The sequence below is a fragment of the Atractosteus spatula genome, chromosome 6 (genome assembly GCF_055471065.1).
Source record: "Atractosteus spatula isolate fAtrSpa1 chromosome 6, fAtrSpa1.hap1, whole genome shotgun sequence".
In the NCBI taxonomy this organism is placed as follows: domain Eukaryota; kingdom Metazoa; phylum Chordata; class Actinopteri; order Semionotiformes; family Lepisosteidae; genus Atractosteus; species Atractosteus spatula.
In genome coordinates this window covers 14,074,155-14,088,021 of record NC_142711.1, presented here as the reverse complement: position 1 = coordinate 14,088,021, position 13,867 = coordinate 14,074,155, and the positions used below count along the sequence as shown (strand labels likewise).

General features: G+C 44.1%; 1 protein-coding gene across 3 annotated transcripts in view; it reads left to right on the top strand.

Moving 5' to 3' along the window:
• The first annotated feature begins 6,169 nt into the window (after positions 1-6,169).
• The window catches only part of mapre2 (microtubule-associated protein, RP/EB family, member 2), a 53,833-nt gene continuing 46,135 nt past the window's right edge, over positions 6,170-13,867 (top strand). The window contains exon 1 of one of the 3 annotated variants that reach the window (XM_088919300.1): positions 6,170-6,267. The gene's annotated coding sequence lies outside the window, so the exon portion shown is untranslated. Of the gene's footprint in view, positions 6,268-7,424; positions 7,518-8,094; positions 8,283-13,867 lie in introns of those variants that run through there. The other 2 variants (XM_088919301.1, XM_088919302.1) reach the window with 2 other exon arrangements.

Sequence of the window (13,867 nt, the reverse complement as noted above, 5' to 3'; positions counted from 1 at the left end):
TTAGGAGGCCATGACTGGTAAAGGCCAGGGGGAAATTTGGCCAGGATGCCGGGGTTACACCCCTACTCTTTTCAAGAAACACCCTGGGATTTTTAATGACCATAGAGAGTCAGGACCTTGGTTTTACATCTCATCTGAAGGGCGATAGTTTATATGATGAGTTACCTGAGTGTCTGTGGTAGTGGAATTCCTCACCCCCACCCTCACTGATCACAGGAGCACTATTTTACAATGAAGGCTAAGAACTGTAAGCCTGTGAACATTTAAAAGCACAGATCACCTTTGTTTTGTGTTTCTTCATAGATCCATCCAGTTAAAGTTCAACCCTTTTTATACGATGTTCACAACACGGAGGAAACATAGAGTGCACATCCAAGGCAACTAAACAGCTTTCTGAATTTGTGCCACGGCTCTTTGCGGCATTTAAAATTGAAATACCTAGACAGTTAGAACCTGGACTGAAAAGGTCTGTTTCCCCACCAGTTTATATGGAAACTGAAGCCAGGAGTTCCCAATACCTGATCCTGGAGTCTCACACACACACCTGCTGGATTGCATTCCTGCCTGTCTTAATTACTTAGTTGAAGCCATGATTGAGCTCACAAGATGCGTAGTTGGTTTGGATTGGATAGCTTTTTTGCTCTGCTTTTAAAGGGTTGGGATTTTATTTTACTTCTGAAATGCTTTAGTGAAAAGGCAACATCCAACATGTTTAAGAGCTAGAAAGAGTGGAAAAAGTTAAAGGTTAAAATAAAGCTGTCATTAAGTCAAAGGAACAAGTAATAGGTTTATCCCATGCTGAAAAGATAAGGGAGAAAACACGTTTCGGCTGTGGAGCCTCCTTCGGGTGTGTGTTATTAAGTCAGTTAAGGGGTATGGTTGTGTCACTGAGGGTTGGGCTGGAACAAAAACCAGGAGGTGTGTAGTCTTCCAGGATCAGGACTGGGAACCCACTGGGCGCTGAGTCTTGGGAGAAAAAACACAGGTCATCAGCTGCAGAGAAAGTCCTGTGATGAGCCTCTGACAAGGATCAAAACAGATGGGCCTAGCACTTGCTACACAGCAAGGAAAACAAGCTGCAGTGTGCATCAGGAGCTGTCAAATAACCGCTGCTCAAACAGGTGAAGTGCAAAACTGAACATGGGAGCTTGTTTTCTTAGCCACGTTCATCTGTGAGCGAAAATTTCCGTATCGCGTCTTTTTCCGTTGCTGTTGTGGATTACCCTAGTGAAAGCCCGGTCAAAAATGGCCAATCAGTAATCGAGTACGTAATATGTTTCGGAAGCGCAGAAAAGAAGAGCGGAATATGATATCTCGAAACGGGTACGTCACATCAAGTCACTGTGATGATGCATTTGTATTTCATCTGGTTTGGTGCCCGTCGGATCCACGTAACTAGCGAACGGTAGACAAGCCACGATGTCGAGCTGGACACGTAGACTACTGGTGGTCTTTTACTAGAACTGAACGCGTTTCCCTGCTTAAAATCAGCGCTGCTCCGCCACACAAAAGCGTGAAGCAAATGTGGAGCACATAAACACTGCTTAGCAATTATACGTAATCGGCATTAAAGCGCATTGTTTTCCTTGCGGTTTCTCCTGTATTTTATTAAATGGGGGGGGGGGGGGGTTTGGTGAACACAACCTGTAGCCCTTCGGATTGCAGTCGCCCTCCCAGTGACAGCGGCAGGAGCAGAGAGGAGCTTTTCAGAGCTCAAGTGGATTAAAACACACCTGAGGTCGGCCCTGACAAAAGACACCGTCTCAGTGGCCTGGCCATGGTGAGCATCGGCCATGATATGAAAATGTAAATGGTGATATTGCCTCCAGAAGTCCAGGCGAATTGATTTTTTAACGTTTTTTTTTAATATGATGTTCCCATCTGCAAAAATTTACTGATCTCACCTCCCTTGTTACTTAGTGCACTTATTTCTTACTTTATAACATATTCACCTCTACAATTCCTTTCTACAGAGTTTTCAATACGATATTTTGTAAGTCAGGATTTGCTATCATTTTGAAGAAACAGAGATCCTGATTATCGATATTTATTGTGATTGATGTTCCTATTCATGACTTTCAATGTTAAAATATGTTATCCTTGTTAAACGTGTGCTTCTCGTTCTTGATTGTAAATCATTATGTGATATTCAAAGCTGGTTAATAAAAGTTTTCTAGTTGTATAATTCATGTATCTAATTGTTCTGAACAGTACAGTTAGTTTGGGGTCGGAGCTGATAATAGTAGTGTATGTGCAAATAGGGAGATCTTGCCTTGTGCTCCCAAACGTGAGGGCCAGCCCTACCAGAAGGTTATGACAAGCCAAGAAAAATAAACAGCAACCTACTGTAAGTAAGATGTAACCCATAGATGGTAAAATATCTATATAAAGCTTAGGTGTACATTTCCAGCTTCTTTAAAATGACTCATTCTGCTAGGCTGAAGTATCGTTCAGCCAGGCCTATCCTACACGCTGCATCTATTGCAATGGATTTGTGTCTCTCTGCACGCGATAATCTACCCAATCAGTTATAAATCCAGTCCATTCATCCACCTAAGCATCCCTTTGCTAACAGCTTTATCCAGTACAGCGTCACAGGGGAGCTGAAGCACTATCCCAGCAAGCAGCAGGCGCAAGGCAGGATTCGCCCTGGGCGAGAAGCCAGCTCTGGCACTCACACACCCACATGAGGTGCAGTTTTCCCAGAGGCCAACTAACCTGCCAGCGTTTCTTTGAATTGTGGGAGGAAACCAGAGCACAAGGGGAGAACATACAAACCCCACACAGATAGCACCCCAGGAACTGGACCCCGGGCCCCAACACTGCAATACTAACCACCGCACCACCGCCGCCGCCCATAGGCGAGAGCGAGTCTTCATGAACCCCAAGGGGGCAGTTTGATTTTACAGCAGGAGTTGGCATGCGGACGGAAAAAAAACACGACGACAACAACAACAACAACAACAACACGCATCCATATTTGCATAGAAAATCAAGTGTTAAGTAAATCCCTCCATTTTCTTATCGCTTCTTCCAATTCAAGGTCACGGGAGAGCCGGTGCCTATCCCAGCATGCAACAGGTGCACCAGAGGGGTACTGGTCCATGACAGGGGAGACACACAGACGCGTGCACACACTCACAGCAGGCCCAGTTTTCCCAGAAGCCAATGAATGTGCCACATACTGGTAGGTTAATTCCCAATTAACCTTCCCCTATGTTGTTGGACTGTGGGACATACAGTAGATAGCACCCCAGGAATTGAACCCAGGGCCCCAGTATCCTTTAAATAGGTGAAACATTTAATGCTTTTATCTTTTATGATCTCTTGAGGCGAGAAAAATCTCTTGGCTCCCTTCAAGAAATGCAGCTGACACTTCCTGGATGATTCATTAAGGTGAACAAGTATTTCCCTCTCATTGGCATTGCCTACAAACGAAAAAAAAAGAAAAGGTATTCCTGAGAAAATCCAGCACCTTTGATTGAATTCTGGAGTGTGTGAGTATCAGTAAAGGCTTATGGAAACCTACAAGTGTATGAGGATTATATCAGAAGATGTACAGTAGAAGTCTGATTACAATGTCTTCCTTCAGCAATTTAAGCCCCCAAATCTTTTTTTTCTGGACATTGCTATTACCATTGGAATATGTTTGAATATCACATTACGCTATTATTATCACTGTGAAAAAATAAACATTTCTATAAATTCTTCCATTGTCTGTTTTTGATAGTTTCTGTATTTTTTTCTTTGGCCTAATTTTTTTTTAATAAGTCATCACAGATGGTTAGTTGCCTTGATAAATAAGCTAACAAAATGTCATTTACAGAACAGGAAAATGTAGCATTTGGAAAAAGAGAACTGATAATATTATATAGATAAATTCTGCCATTTTTATTTACATGTAATTCCGTGCTCATAAATCTTTTATAAAAATGTGATGTTTTATTAATATTCTGAAAAGCATCCTACTGTCTGTTGGCAGCGTTAACTTTCTCAGAGCTCAAAACATTATTTCTGCTTTAATTATTAATGTACTTGTTGGGCACCTTTTTAACTGAGGCACATTATACATAATAAAGATGTCAAAACATAGACATAAGGAAATTTCACTCAACGGTGTTGGCTTTTGTCATGTCTCGCGAAACTCCTCGTCGTATGATACTTTATTTATTTATTTTAAAGATAAATCCTGAGAAAAACACTGAGCAATCAAATTAAAAAAAAAAGGTTTTCTATATTAAAACTGCGGCCTCGAATCCTGAGTAATTGTTTTTTGCTCAGATGCAGCTCCTTTGCTCCCTGGGACGTCTTTGCATAATTAAAGCACAGCCGTCTGCGATTCGAGACCCCTCACGTCTTCACCCAGGAGGTCACAGACACAAAGAGAACAGGGCTCTCTGGGTTGGGGGGGGTCTGTCTGGTGTATGGGCCCGATACAGGTGATAGATATATAGATAAGACTTTATTGATCCCGTAGGGAAATTGATGTGTTACAGCAGTCCGGTCCAAGACAAGCAAAAACAGACATCAGAATAGACAAAGTTATATAACATAAATAAATACATAGGTGTGTGCAAAAAATGCTGATCATAGTCACTGTAAAAACAATAAAATATGTGCAAAATGTGCGTAGGTTTATACAGATTGATTGTCCAAAAAGTACAATGGAGAAACATGCTGTCCATAGACGAGCACATGAAGGGCTAACAGTCCGAGCCTAGGGCAGCGTTATACACCCTGACAGCCGTCGGGAGGAAAGACCTGCGGAAACGTTCCCTTGGACACCGTAGCTGGAGCAGTCTGTTGCTAAAAGTGCTCCGCTGCCCAGTAACAGTCCCATGAAGCGGATGAGAGGCGTTGTTCATGATGGCTGTGAGCTTGGTCAGCATTCTCCTCTCAGCCGCCACCTCCAGGGGGTCAAGGCTCAGCCCCAACACAGAGCCAGCCTTCTTGATGAGTTTATTGAGCCTATCTGCATCTCTTGTCATGATGCTGCTGCCCCAGCACACAACAGCGTAGAAGATGGCCGCTGCCACCACTGATTCATGAAAAATGTGTAGCAGTGTTCCACACACACCAAAGGACCCGGGCCTCCTAAGAAAATAGAGTCGGCTCTGACTGCATCACTGCATCACTCTGACGGGTGACGCAGCCCGGCTCCCCCATTGCCCAGAGAACACAGGTAGAACTGGCACAGGGTGCCAGGCAGACGAGCGCCACCAACACAAAGGCCGCGCAGTGGGGTGCCCCTTCTGACCCCCTTCTGCGCCGATAATCAGAGAGGAACAGCAGCTCTTGAACACCAGGAGACCCTGCCTGGGACACGTTAGGCACGCCATAGTTCTCACATGTCCGCATCTGCTGTCGTTTAGGGGCGTGGGGGTTTTCAGGCATGTTTTTTGTTTTTTATTTAAGACCTTTTAACTTTTTAATTAAAAAAAAGCTTTAAAATATCCTTGGTTGTACACAAGTTCTCCTAAAACCAGTACCTGCGACCACGTCCAACAAAAAACGGTTTTTTCCATCCCTTGTCATATCTCCAGTACTGTATTTTGTTGACTCTCGATTTTTTCTTTCCTTCTCATGTTTCGGGGAGGGGGAAATAATTAAAAAAAAACACACTGTGGTATTTGTGGTGATCTGGCCAGGAGGAGAATGAAGATAATGCCGTGGGTCATAGCCGGCAGAGGCCTCTGGAAAAAGACGGACCTTTTCCTTATAGAGCGAGCTCCTGCTATCGGGGTGACATTTCTGCCGCTTGAAAATAAACGACTGCGAAAGCTTAGGTTGTGAGCTACCAGGAACTCCTAGTACTACAGTGTACGTTTAAATCGTTGTAAGCGTGGGATGAGCGCTTAGCGCTGAAGAGCTAGAAATTAGCACCGGTACGCGCAGCTATTGCTCTTGAGTAATTCCCCCAAATCGCCAACGTATTATGTCATTTCCATGTCACAGCTGACAGATAACGGCGCGGGAATTTCGCCGTGTTTATGCAGACGTAGAACGGCAGTAAAAAAGAAAACTCAATCAATTCAGAGGCGAACGGAGACAGCCCTGCAGAGAAACCAATTAGCTAAAAGGAGTCGGGGCTGGCCATTGAGCCCGGGTCTCATTCATTCCGCCGTCTGGAGCAGAGGGGGCCGGCCAGCCCCCCCCCCCCGCTCGGCGCGGTCACGTGGGGCAGGGCGAGCGCGAGCGAGGGTGGGGTGAATGAAGAAAGGAGCCGCTTGTCACCCGCACACACGGCAGCGGAGGGAGCGCGAGCGGGTGAGTCAAGTGGATTTAAAGATGCACTCTCCCCCATTGCAGTCATGTTTCAGAGCGGGTCGGCCCGGCTGCCGAACAGCTGGACTTTCTCGGGCGTCTGTCTTCGCCTTACCGGTCTCGACGTTTCCGTCAGTGCCTGCTTTGAAAAAAAAAAACAGATAGTGGGGTGCATGCGTTAGGGACCGGTCTGCCCGGTGTGGGAGGTATGGTTTTGTGTCATGCATGAAGCGCACGGTAAAGTTGACAGGACGGACTGTCTTAAGGATTTCGTGCGCTACGAGCCTTGCACATGCCCGCCCGGGCTCTATCAGGTGAATCCACGCAGTTTGCCTGTAGTGTAGCGTGTAAGAGCAGCAGTGTCGGAGACTCTTCATGGTGAAGTTGCTGTATATCTATGCCTCTTAAGAGGGGAGACGTTTTGAAACAACTCTCTGGGTTTGCGGGTTGATTTTCAAATACGAGATCAAAAGGCAAAGTTTATCTAGAATGAAAGACAGATGTGGAACCCGCCGGCTATGCGATTGGTAGGATATACATGTATGGGGAATGCACGTTTGCATCTTGAGTATAATTTAAATGATGAATGAGAGAGATACAGTGCGTGATTATTCCATTCATTAGCGTGCACCTGCAGATGCTTAAGGTTTGTATCCTAAATACTAGATTTACTGCCTGTGCAGTGCCTCGTTTCTATTTTAGCCTTACTATAAGCCTCATCGTAGTATTCTCTTTTGTAGAAAACATGTTCGCAATATTCCTTTAAGATAGGCCGAGACGTAAGCGACTAGGCGCGGCGTTGGCTGGGAGGTGGATACATTTTATCGAAAATGAAAGCAAAATGGGTGTAATACAGTCCGTACTGTCTAGTTCTCCATAATCTGCTTATATTTGTTTACTGTACACAAAGACTTTGATAGACCGTGTATGTAATTTGTTTTTCCGCCTTAAAAATAGCAAAGCAGTTGCATTATTGTATAAAATGCTTCTGATAATCACAGTTTTTGCAAAAGCATTTAAACTACAATAAAAACTACGTCCGAAAGGGCTCGTCTTCCCTCATAGTATTTCAATGTGGTTTTAAGTTTCTGTGTAGAAGTTACCGAGCGCTCCGTAGTTCCTTTTACTCCGATGTGTGTGAAGTGTTTGTTTTTTTTCCAGCAACCATCACAGTTTGTAGTGGAGCTTGGATTATTCGCTGCTGTAAACCGAATGACTAGACATACAGCTGGGATTTATTTTCTTTTTAAAAGGTCAGTTTTTTGCTGTTAATCGCGGTTGGCCCAATTTGTTTATTGCCGTGTTGCATTTTGAATTAACGTGCACATTTATGACACATCCCGGAAGTGTGTGGAGTTGATTGAATGAGATCTTCTCCAGGGCTGTTCACGCCTGAGGTAGGTGATGACACGCCCTGACTGCCCTGTGCACCGCTTTACGAAGGGCGCGGCTATTTGTAATAGTAATAATAGTAACAGTATTACTATATGACTGAAATTCTGTATTTTCAGGTGGTGCGGGCGTTAGGACGTTGAAGCAATTGATTTCCCCTACAATTGCGTCGATTTAACAGCATTTAATTATGTTATGTTGTTAATGCCGGTATAACTTAATAAGCGTTCCGAGGTTAGTGCGTATCTTACGTATTTCAGTACATTGGAGGCTAAAATTACGTACGTTTCTTTAAATCATACCAACCAAAAAGGTGGTACTTCGGTTGGCACTCAGCCTCGGAAACTTTATACACTTGCCTGTATGTGCTGTGACCTAGTTCACAACGTGTGTGTATTCTTTCTCTTTTATTTCCCAACATGATCAATACTCAAGTATAGTGCTTTATACAGCATAAAGGAAGAATCAGTGTCTTTTCTCCGAGCTCGGAAGAGATTTCTGGGGTTCAGTCCCCGTTGCGTCTCGATGAGGGAGCGACAGGGACTGAACACTTCTTTAACTGGGCAAGAGCTGACTGGCTCTGGCGCTCCCTTACCGACGTTTGGTCCCTGTGAGGAACCTATATCGTAAGTATTATTAGCTACACTATTCTGTACAATGTTTACGGAATAATAGAACTTGAATCGGTTAGGTATGTAAATTATATTTTTTCTGCATCTATCGAGTCCCCCGGCTCTTTTGTCTTTCAAATTGTCTTAAAATTCAAAAGGGTGTAGAAAAAACTGCCCACTCTTTATGATGATATGTCTGCTACATATGCTTGTGTTTTCCAAACTGGAGGGGATATTCTTAGCGTGGTGCTCTTCTCTGTGAAATGATGATGGCACCAATCAGTGGAAATCCCCTGGAAGGCCATAAAAGAGGCTGTTTTGGTTTGCTCCTCAAGCAATATGGAGTTTTCCCAACAGGATTAACCATAGGTCAGGTCAAGGAAGGCTCTTTCAAAATCAATAAAATTGTCTTGATTGATCTCCTTAGGAAGTCTGAAGAAAACATACAGTACACTCACTCTTTTCTCTGCCTGTTGGTGAGGTGAATTGATATTCAAGACATCTCAGATTTGGCAATTAACGTCTTCATTGACGTTAGAATGGAAGTTGTTGAACTTGGTTTTACATTTAATCCTGCACATTGAAATTCTGTTTAGTTCAAAATAAATTTTGTTGTGGTTAATCTCCTTCTTAATGGGGAAACACCAGTCTTCAAAGTTTTCATGCCAGTTATGATCACAACGCAACAAATGAACTATTTAAATTGGAAGTCAGATCTCCTTTTTCGATGATTTGAATCTGTTGCTCATTGAAAAGTAGTAGGATTTCTGCTTCTCTAGGACTAGAGTGGCTCATCCCTGCTGTAGTGCGAAGTTCCCAAATTCCCATCTCCCAGTTAAAATAACCAGTGTTCCTAGACCTCTATTAAAGGTTTAACTGAGCACCTTATCGTAAAACTAAAATGAGTATCAGTGTCCCATTCTGTGTGCAGTTTGGTATCATGGAGCTGAGTTCCTAGTGATTAATCGCTAGACTGGTAAGAGAGAGAGGAAGAGGTGATCTGTGTGGTGGCGGAGCAAATTCTTACCGTCCTGACAGTGACGTCGTTCAGGAAACCCGCGGACCCGACCAGGGTCTCCCATCATTGGATGCTTTTAAACTTCTAATTATTTTTTTTTTAAAAAAGAGCTCCACAGTTCAGCACATCCAAGGAAAATGCTATTAATTCTCACAAAGGAATGGAACTGGAGTGGTTGGTGTTAATGCTTAATGTTCTATGACTTTATGAGCTCGTGTTCAGTAGTGCTTCCATGCAGTGGCAGCCCTGGAGATCCTGTGGGATTTTCTTAAACTTTCTAGGGCAGGGGTGGCCAAATCTGGGCCTGGAAAACCCCCGTCTGTAAGGCTTATAGATCAACCTAAAATCATCAGTTGATAAAGACATGGAACATGTCCTGAGTCTTGCCGTGCACGTACCTGAAATGGGGAGAATTGAGCACAACAAATGATGTTGTTCTAACTTGGCCAAACATGTCTGCAAAATACACAGAAACCACAGCTGCTATTCGGGTGCTTTTGGCTCATATTAATCTTTTGATCTGAAATACAGATCTCATCAGGACAAAGCAACAGTGATGCATTTCACTCCACTGTCCCAATATGCTTTTCCCTGTATTTAAAAGAGTAGAATTTAAGTGAAGGAATGTTATTGTATGTTAAAATGTGTCGCAGTAGTAAGGCCTCATTTCAAATTTTGTGTACAGTTTTAGTCACCGCGCTATTGAAAAGATATTGCTGCGCTGGATTCAGCCCAGAAAAGAACAGCCTGTATAGTTTTGAATAGAGAAGCCAGTGGAGAGACCTGATATAAATATTTAAAATCTTCAAAGGGGTTGATACAGTCAACCCAGTGGATTGGAGTGAACAGTTAATTATTAACAAGTGGATGCAGTGAAAACTCTGTGGATGTGCCTTTAAGAGTGAGAACAGAAGGCACTCTTTTTACCCAGAGGACTGTGGGAGTCTGGAACATTTCTAAGCATTTAATTCTTCTAGGGAAACTTGGACCAAACATTTAGTGGTTCAGTTCAAATTGACAACAATACACATTCATTTCTTGTCTCCTTCAAAATTGGATCTCTGAGAAAACCAGATCTTCCTGTAGAACTGAACAACTTCTTTCTATTTTATGCATGCCCGAGGGGAAAGTTTGAGTTTTCACAGATCCGACCACTGCAGTAAGTGGTTGAACTCCTGGAGGATCTGACTCTTCTGATTTCTGTTCGAGCGGTGATCGTAATCACTTCAGATCAGGGTTGGGCAACACTAGTGCTTGAATACCACATTTGTTTCTGATTTTCAGACATTAATGACTTAATTGAACCAATTGAGTGAATAGGAAGTCAAATCACATGCGTTTTCCTGGTCTTCTTGATCTTGATCTTTAGCCACTAAAACCAACAGGAACCTGACAATCAAGCACCAGGAATGTCAGTCTATTGCTTAGATTATTTGAGCCCTTTAACCAAACTGCGTGCTACGTTGATTTTTGTGGGCCTTTTTTTCAATCATATATCGATCTAATTTGGATTCCCAAACTGTTTTAAGAGTCAGTTCTCTGGCAACGACTCGTGTACGCGCTAGCGCTGTAGGGTCTTTCCGCCGTTTGACGTGCTGCAGACTCCGCAGACCCCAACAGGAAAGCCGAACTGGAGGAGCGTTCAGCCGCAGGCCTGCGAGTGCCTGACCCGTCACGGGAGTCGCTCTTCGCAGGACAGCCAGAGCGGCCCAGTCCGACTAATTGCCAGCCTACCCCGATGCCGCTCCAATCGCTTGCCTTCCCCTGAGGAGCACTGGTCCCCGTCGGCTAGCGACAACATGGCACAGGCGCTGCCTAGCAACAGCCCGGCCAATTGGCTCCGTCTGAGCCCCAGGCGGGTGCCATCGGTGGTTGAGTCACTCGGGAGCACCCAGCGATTTAACCTGTTTTGCCTGTTTCTGCCCTCTAGCCTGGGTTTAAAAATACGCATCTGATGGTGGTTTGTTCCCTGGACATCTAGCAAATGCAGAGTGCTTTTCAGATCGGTTCAATTCGATTCATGACCGATGAAATACAGTGTTGCCGACGTGTACAGTTAACGCAACATCTACAGACATTTACAGCACAAACGCATCATAGGACATTTCTATACACATGCACCACACAGAACATTATTGAGAGACAGGCTCACTGTCCCTCAGGCTGTGACAGGAGATGATCACGTTCTGGGCTGCCAGCTCAGTTGAGTTCCCTACCCCCTCTCCTAGCTGGATTGGGAGCTATTCTAATTCTGGGGTTAGGATTGTTATTTTTGGGAAGAATGTTCATCTAATCCCAGAGCATTCCTCCCTGTGCAGCAGAAACTGCACCTCTGTCTCTGCTTCTCTCTGCTGGTAGTGGGAGGACAGGCTGTCTTCTCTGGGCAGCCAGATCTGTCTATGGCCAGATTCTGTGGCCAGATTGTGGTCACTGAGCCTGTACTTCCTCAGGGTCTGTTTCTCTTTGTTGCTTCTGAACATGGTCAAATATTCAGATAGCATATATTGTCTATTAATGGTCCCGTAGCATTCCAGTTTATGTTGTGTTTGTGTGTGTCGATATTGTTGTTTGATCTGTCCTCTATTAAGTTGTTACTCCTTTATTGCTTTCTGAATAACCCTTATTAGCCGAGACAAAGGTGGGATTGACACTGCATTTAACACTCACTTTTTAAAGTGGTTTAAATTCCTTACACCCTAACAGGAGAGTTTAAGGGAAGGACTTAGTAGCCAAGAAGAGAGAAGTCTGTTTGATTGAAGACTCAGTTGTAATAAAAACTAGAAGTCATAGTTGACCTCCATCACCAGTATTCAATGCCATTAGCCTGCAGTATCTCAGTTCTGGGGGATAAAATCAGTCTAAATACATTCCAGAACCTCACCTTGATTCAGCTGGACAGTATGTGCTTCAAGACGTTCACTTTGATTTCACGCGAGAGTTTCTGATTATAGTATACCATGGTGACAGTGTGTGTGAGAGTAAAGGGAGCTACCTGAATGTGGCTTTTGCTGAGCAGTGTAAGTACAATAAAGTCCCCGAAGAATGATCAAATCAAGGGCTGGTTTATCAAAAGATTAATGTTCTTAATGAGCTCTCTCTGCCGTTTGCTTCATTATGGCCTCATGCTAGGCGATGATCGGTGTGAAAATACTGAGATTTTAAAAGTGCTCGGAGTTGGCATTGCCTTCATCTTAATTTGTTCTGTCGACAGCCACGTCTCAGGTTGTATTTTCAGATGTATTTCGTCATTACATCACGCATCATGTCAGCCTTCTGAACCCATAATAATTGTTGTAACTTGAATCATTATCTGGTTCAGGACTTTGCTACTGCTCTGTGAACTTTTATTTCAGGTTCACTATTTGTTGTCCAAAGAGTTCATATCAAGTTTCTACGCTATCCGTGTCCTCCTGAAACTACAGCTTCCTAAACATGTTTAATTATTCGGGGAAGTTGGAGTTTTGTTCTTTTAGAATTGCATCACTTCTAGTTGTTTTTATACTGTAGGGTTTCGGATTAATAATCATACTTGTGAGTTTCTGAGTCCAGATCCATCCATCCATTTTCTTACGGCTTCATAAGTCCTGGTCCTGGTGACTCACACACCTGTTGTTTTTTTTGTGCCCTGTTACACAACCAAACCCTTAATATTATTAAGATGAATGTGAACTGTTTGCTCCCAGCTCTTGGGACATGTTGGAGCTTTAACCGTGAAATGAAATCCCAACCTTGCGACTAGAAGCAAAATGCAAACGTTCCAGCGAAGCAGCTTCTCGGATCAAGTCACGCTTCAATCACTCAATGAAGATGGAGGTGGAAGGGAATGTGTGGGTCACCAGCACCAGAACCGGGAGCCACTGCCCTAAATGGTAGCTATCCGTCACGTCATTCCTCAGCTGGTGTCTGGTGTCCTCGCCATCGAATCCCTCCGCACGTTTCCGGCCGCGTGAGGCCGATTCGGCCAGCACCCCTAGGACAGCGTAAGCCGAGACCCGCTGGAGCCTCTCCAGTGGCTGTTTCATGGAGTTCCACCACGTTTTGTGTTGTGTCCACACAGGCAAGGATTCCCTTTCACGAGCTGTCGCGCCTGACTCTGGAGGCCACGGCGTGTCACGGGACAGTGTGAGCTAGAGGAGACCGCACAGCAGCTGGGTTAAAAATAAACGCGCTGGGCAAGTCATTCCTGATTTAGCCTGCTCCTCCCGTCAACAACATGAAAAGGAGCTAAGATGTCTGTGGCATATCGCTTTATTCCATATCGATTGTAACGAGAAACGACAAGGCTTTGGGGAGGAGCTTTTCTCCTGGAGATCAGTAAGTCTGCTGCCAAGAACCTCTCTAGAAGCATCAGAACATATCCCTCCCACGAGCAGGCCATGATAGATGATAGGATCGGCAAACAAGGCCTTTTTTTCCCCCGAAATGTAGCTCCAGAAGTGCAGCCCTGGGCAAAATAGACTTATCTGTCGTGCCTGCTGAGGTTACAGCTGTTGAAGCGGAAAGTTTCAAGTAAAAATGAAAACGCTACAATTAGGTTGCCATATCCCACGAAACATGTATTTCTTATTTTGCAGAATCTTTT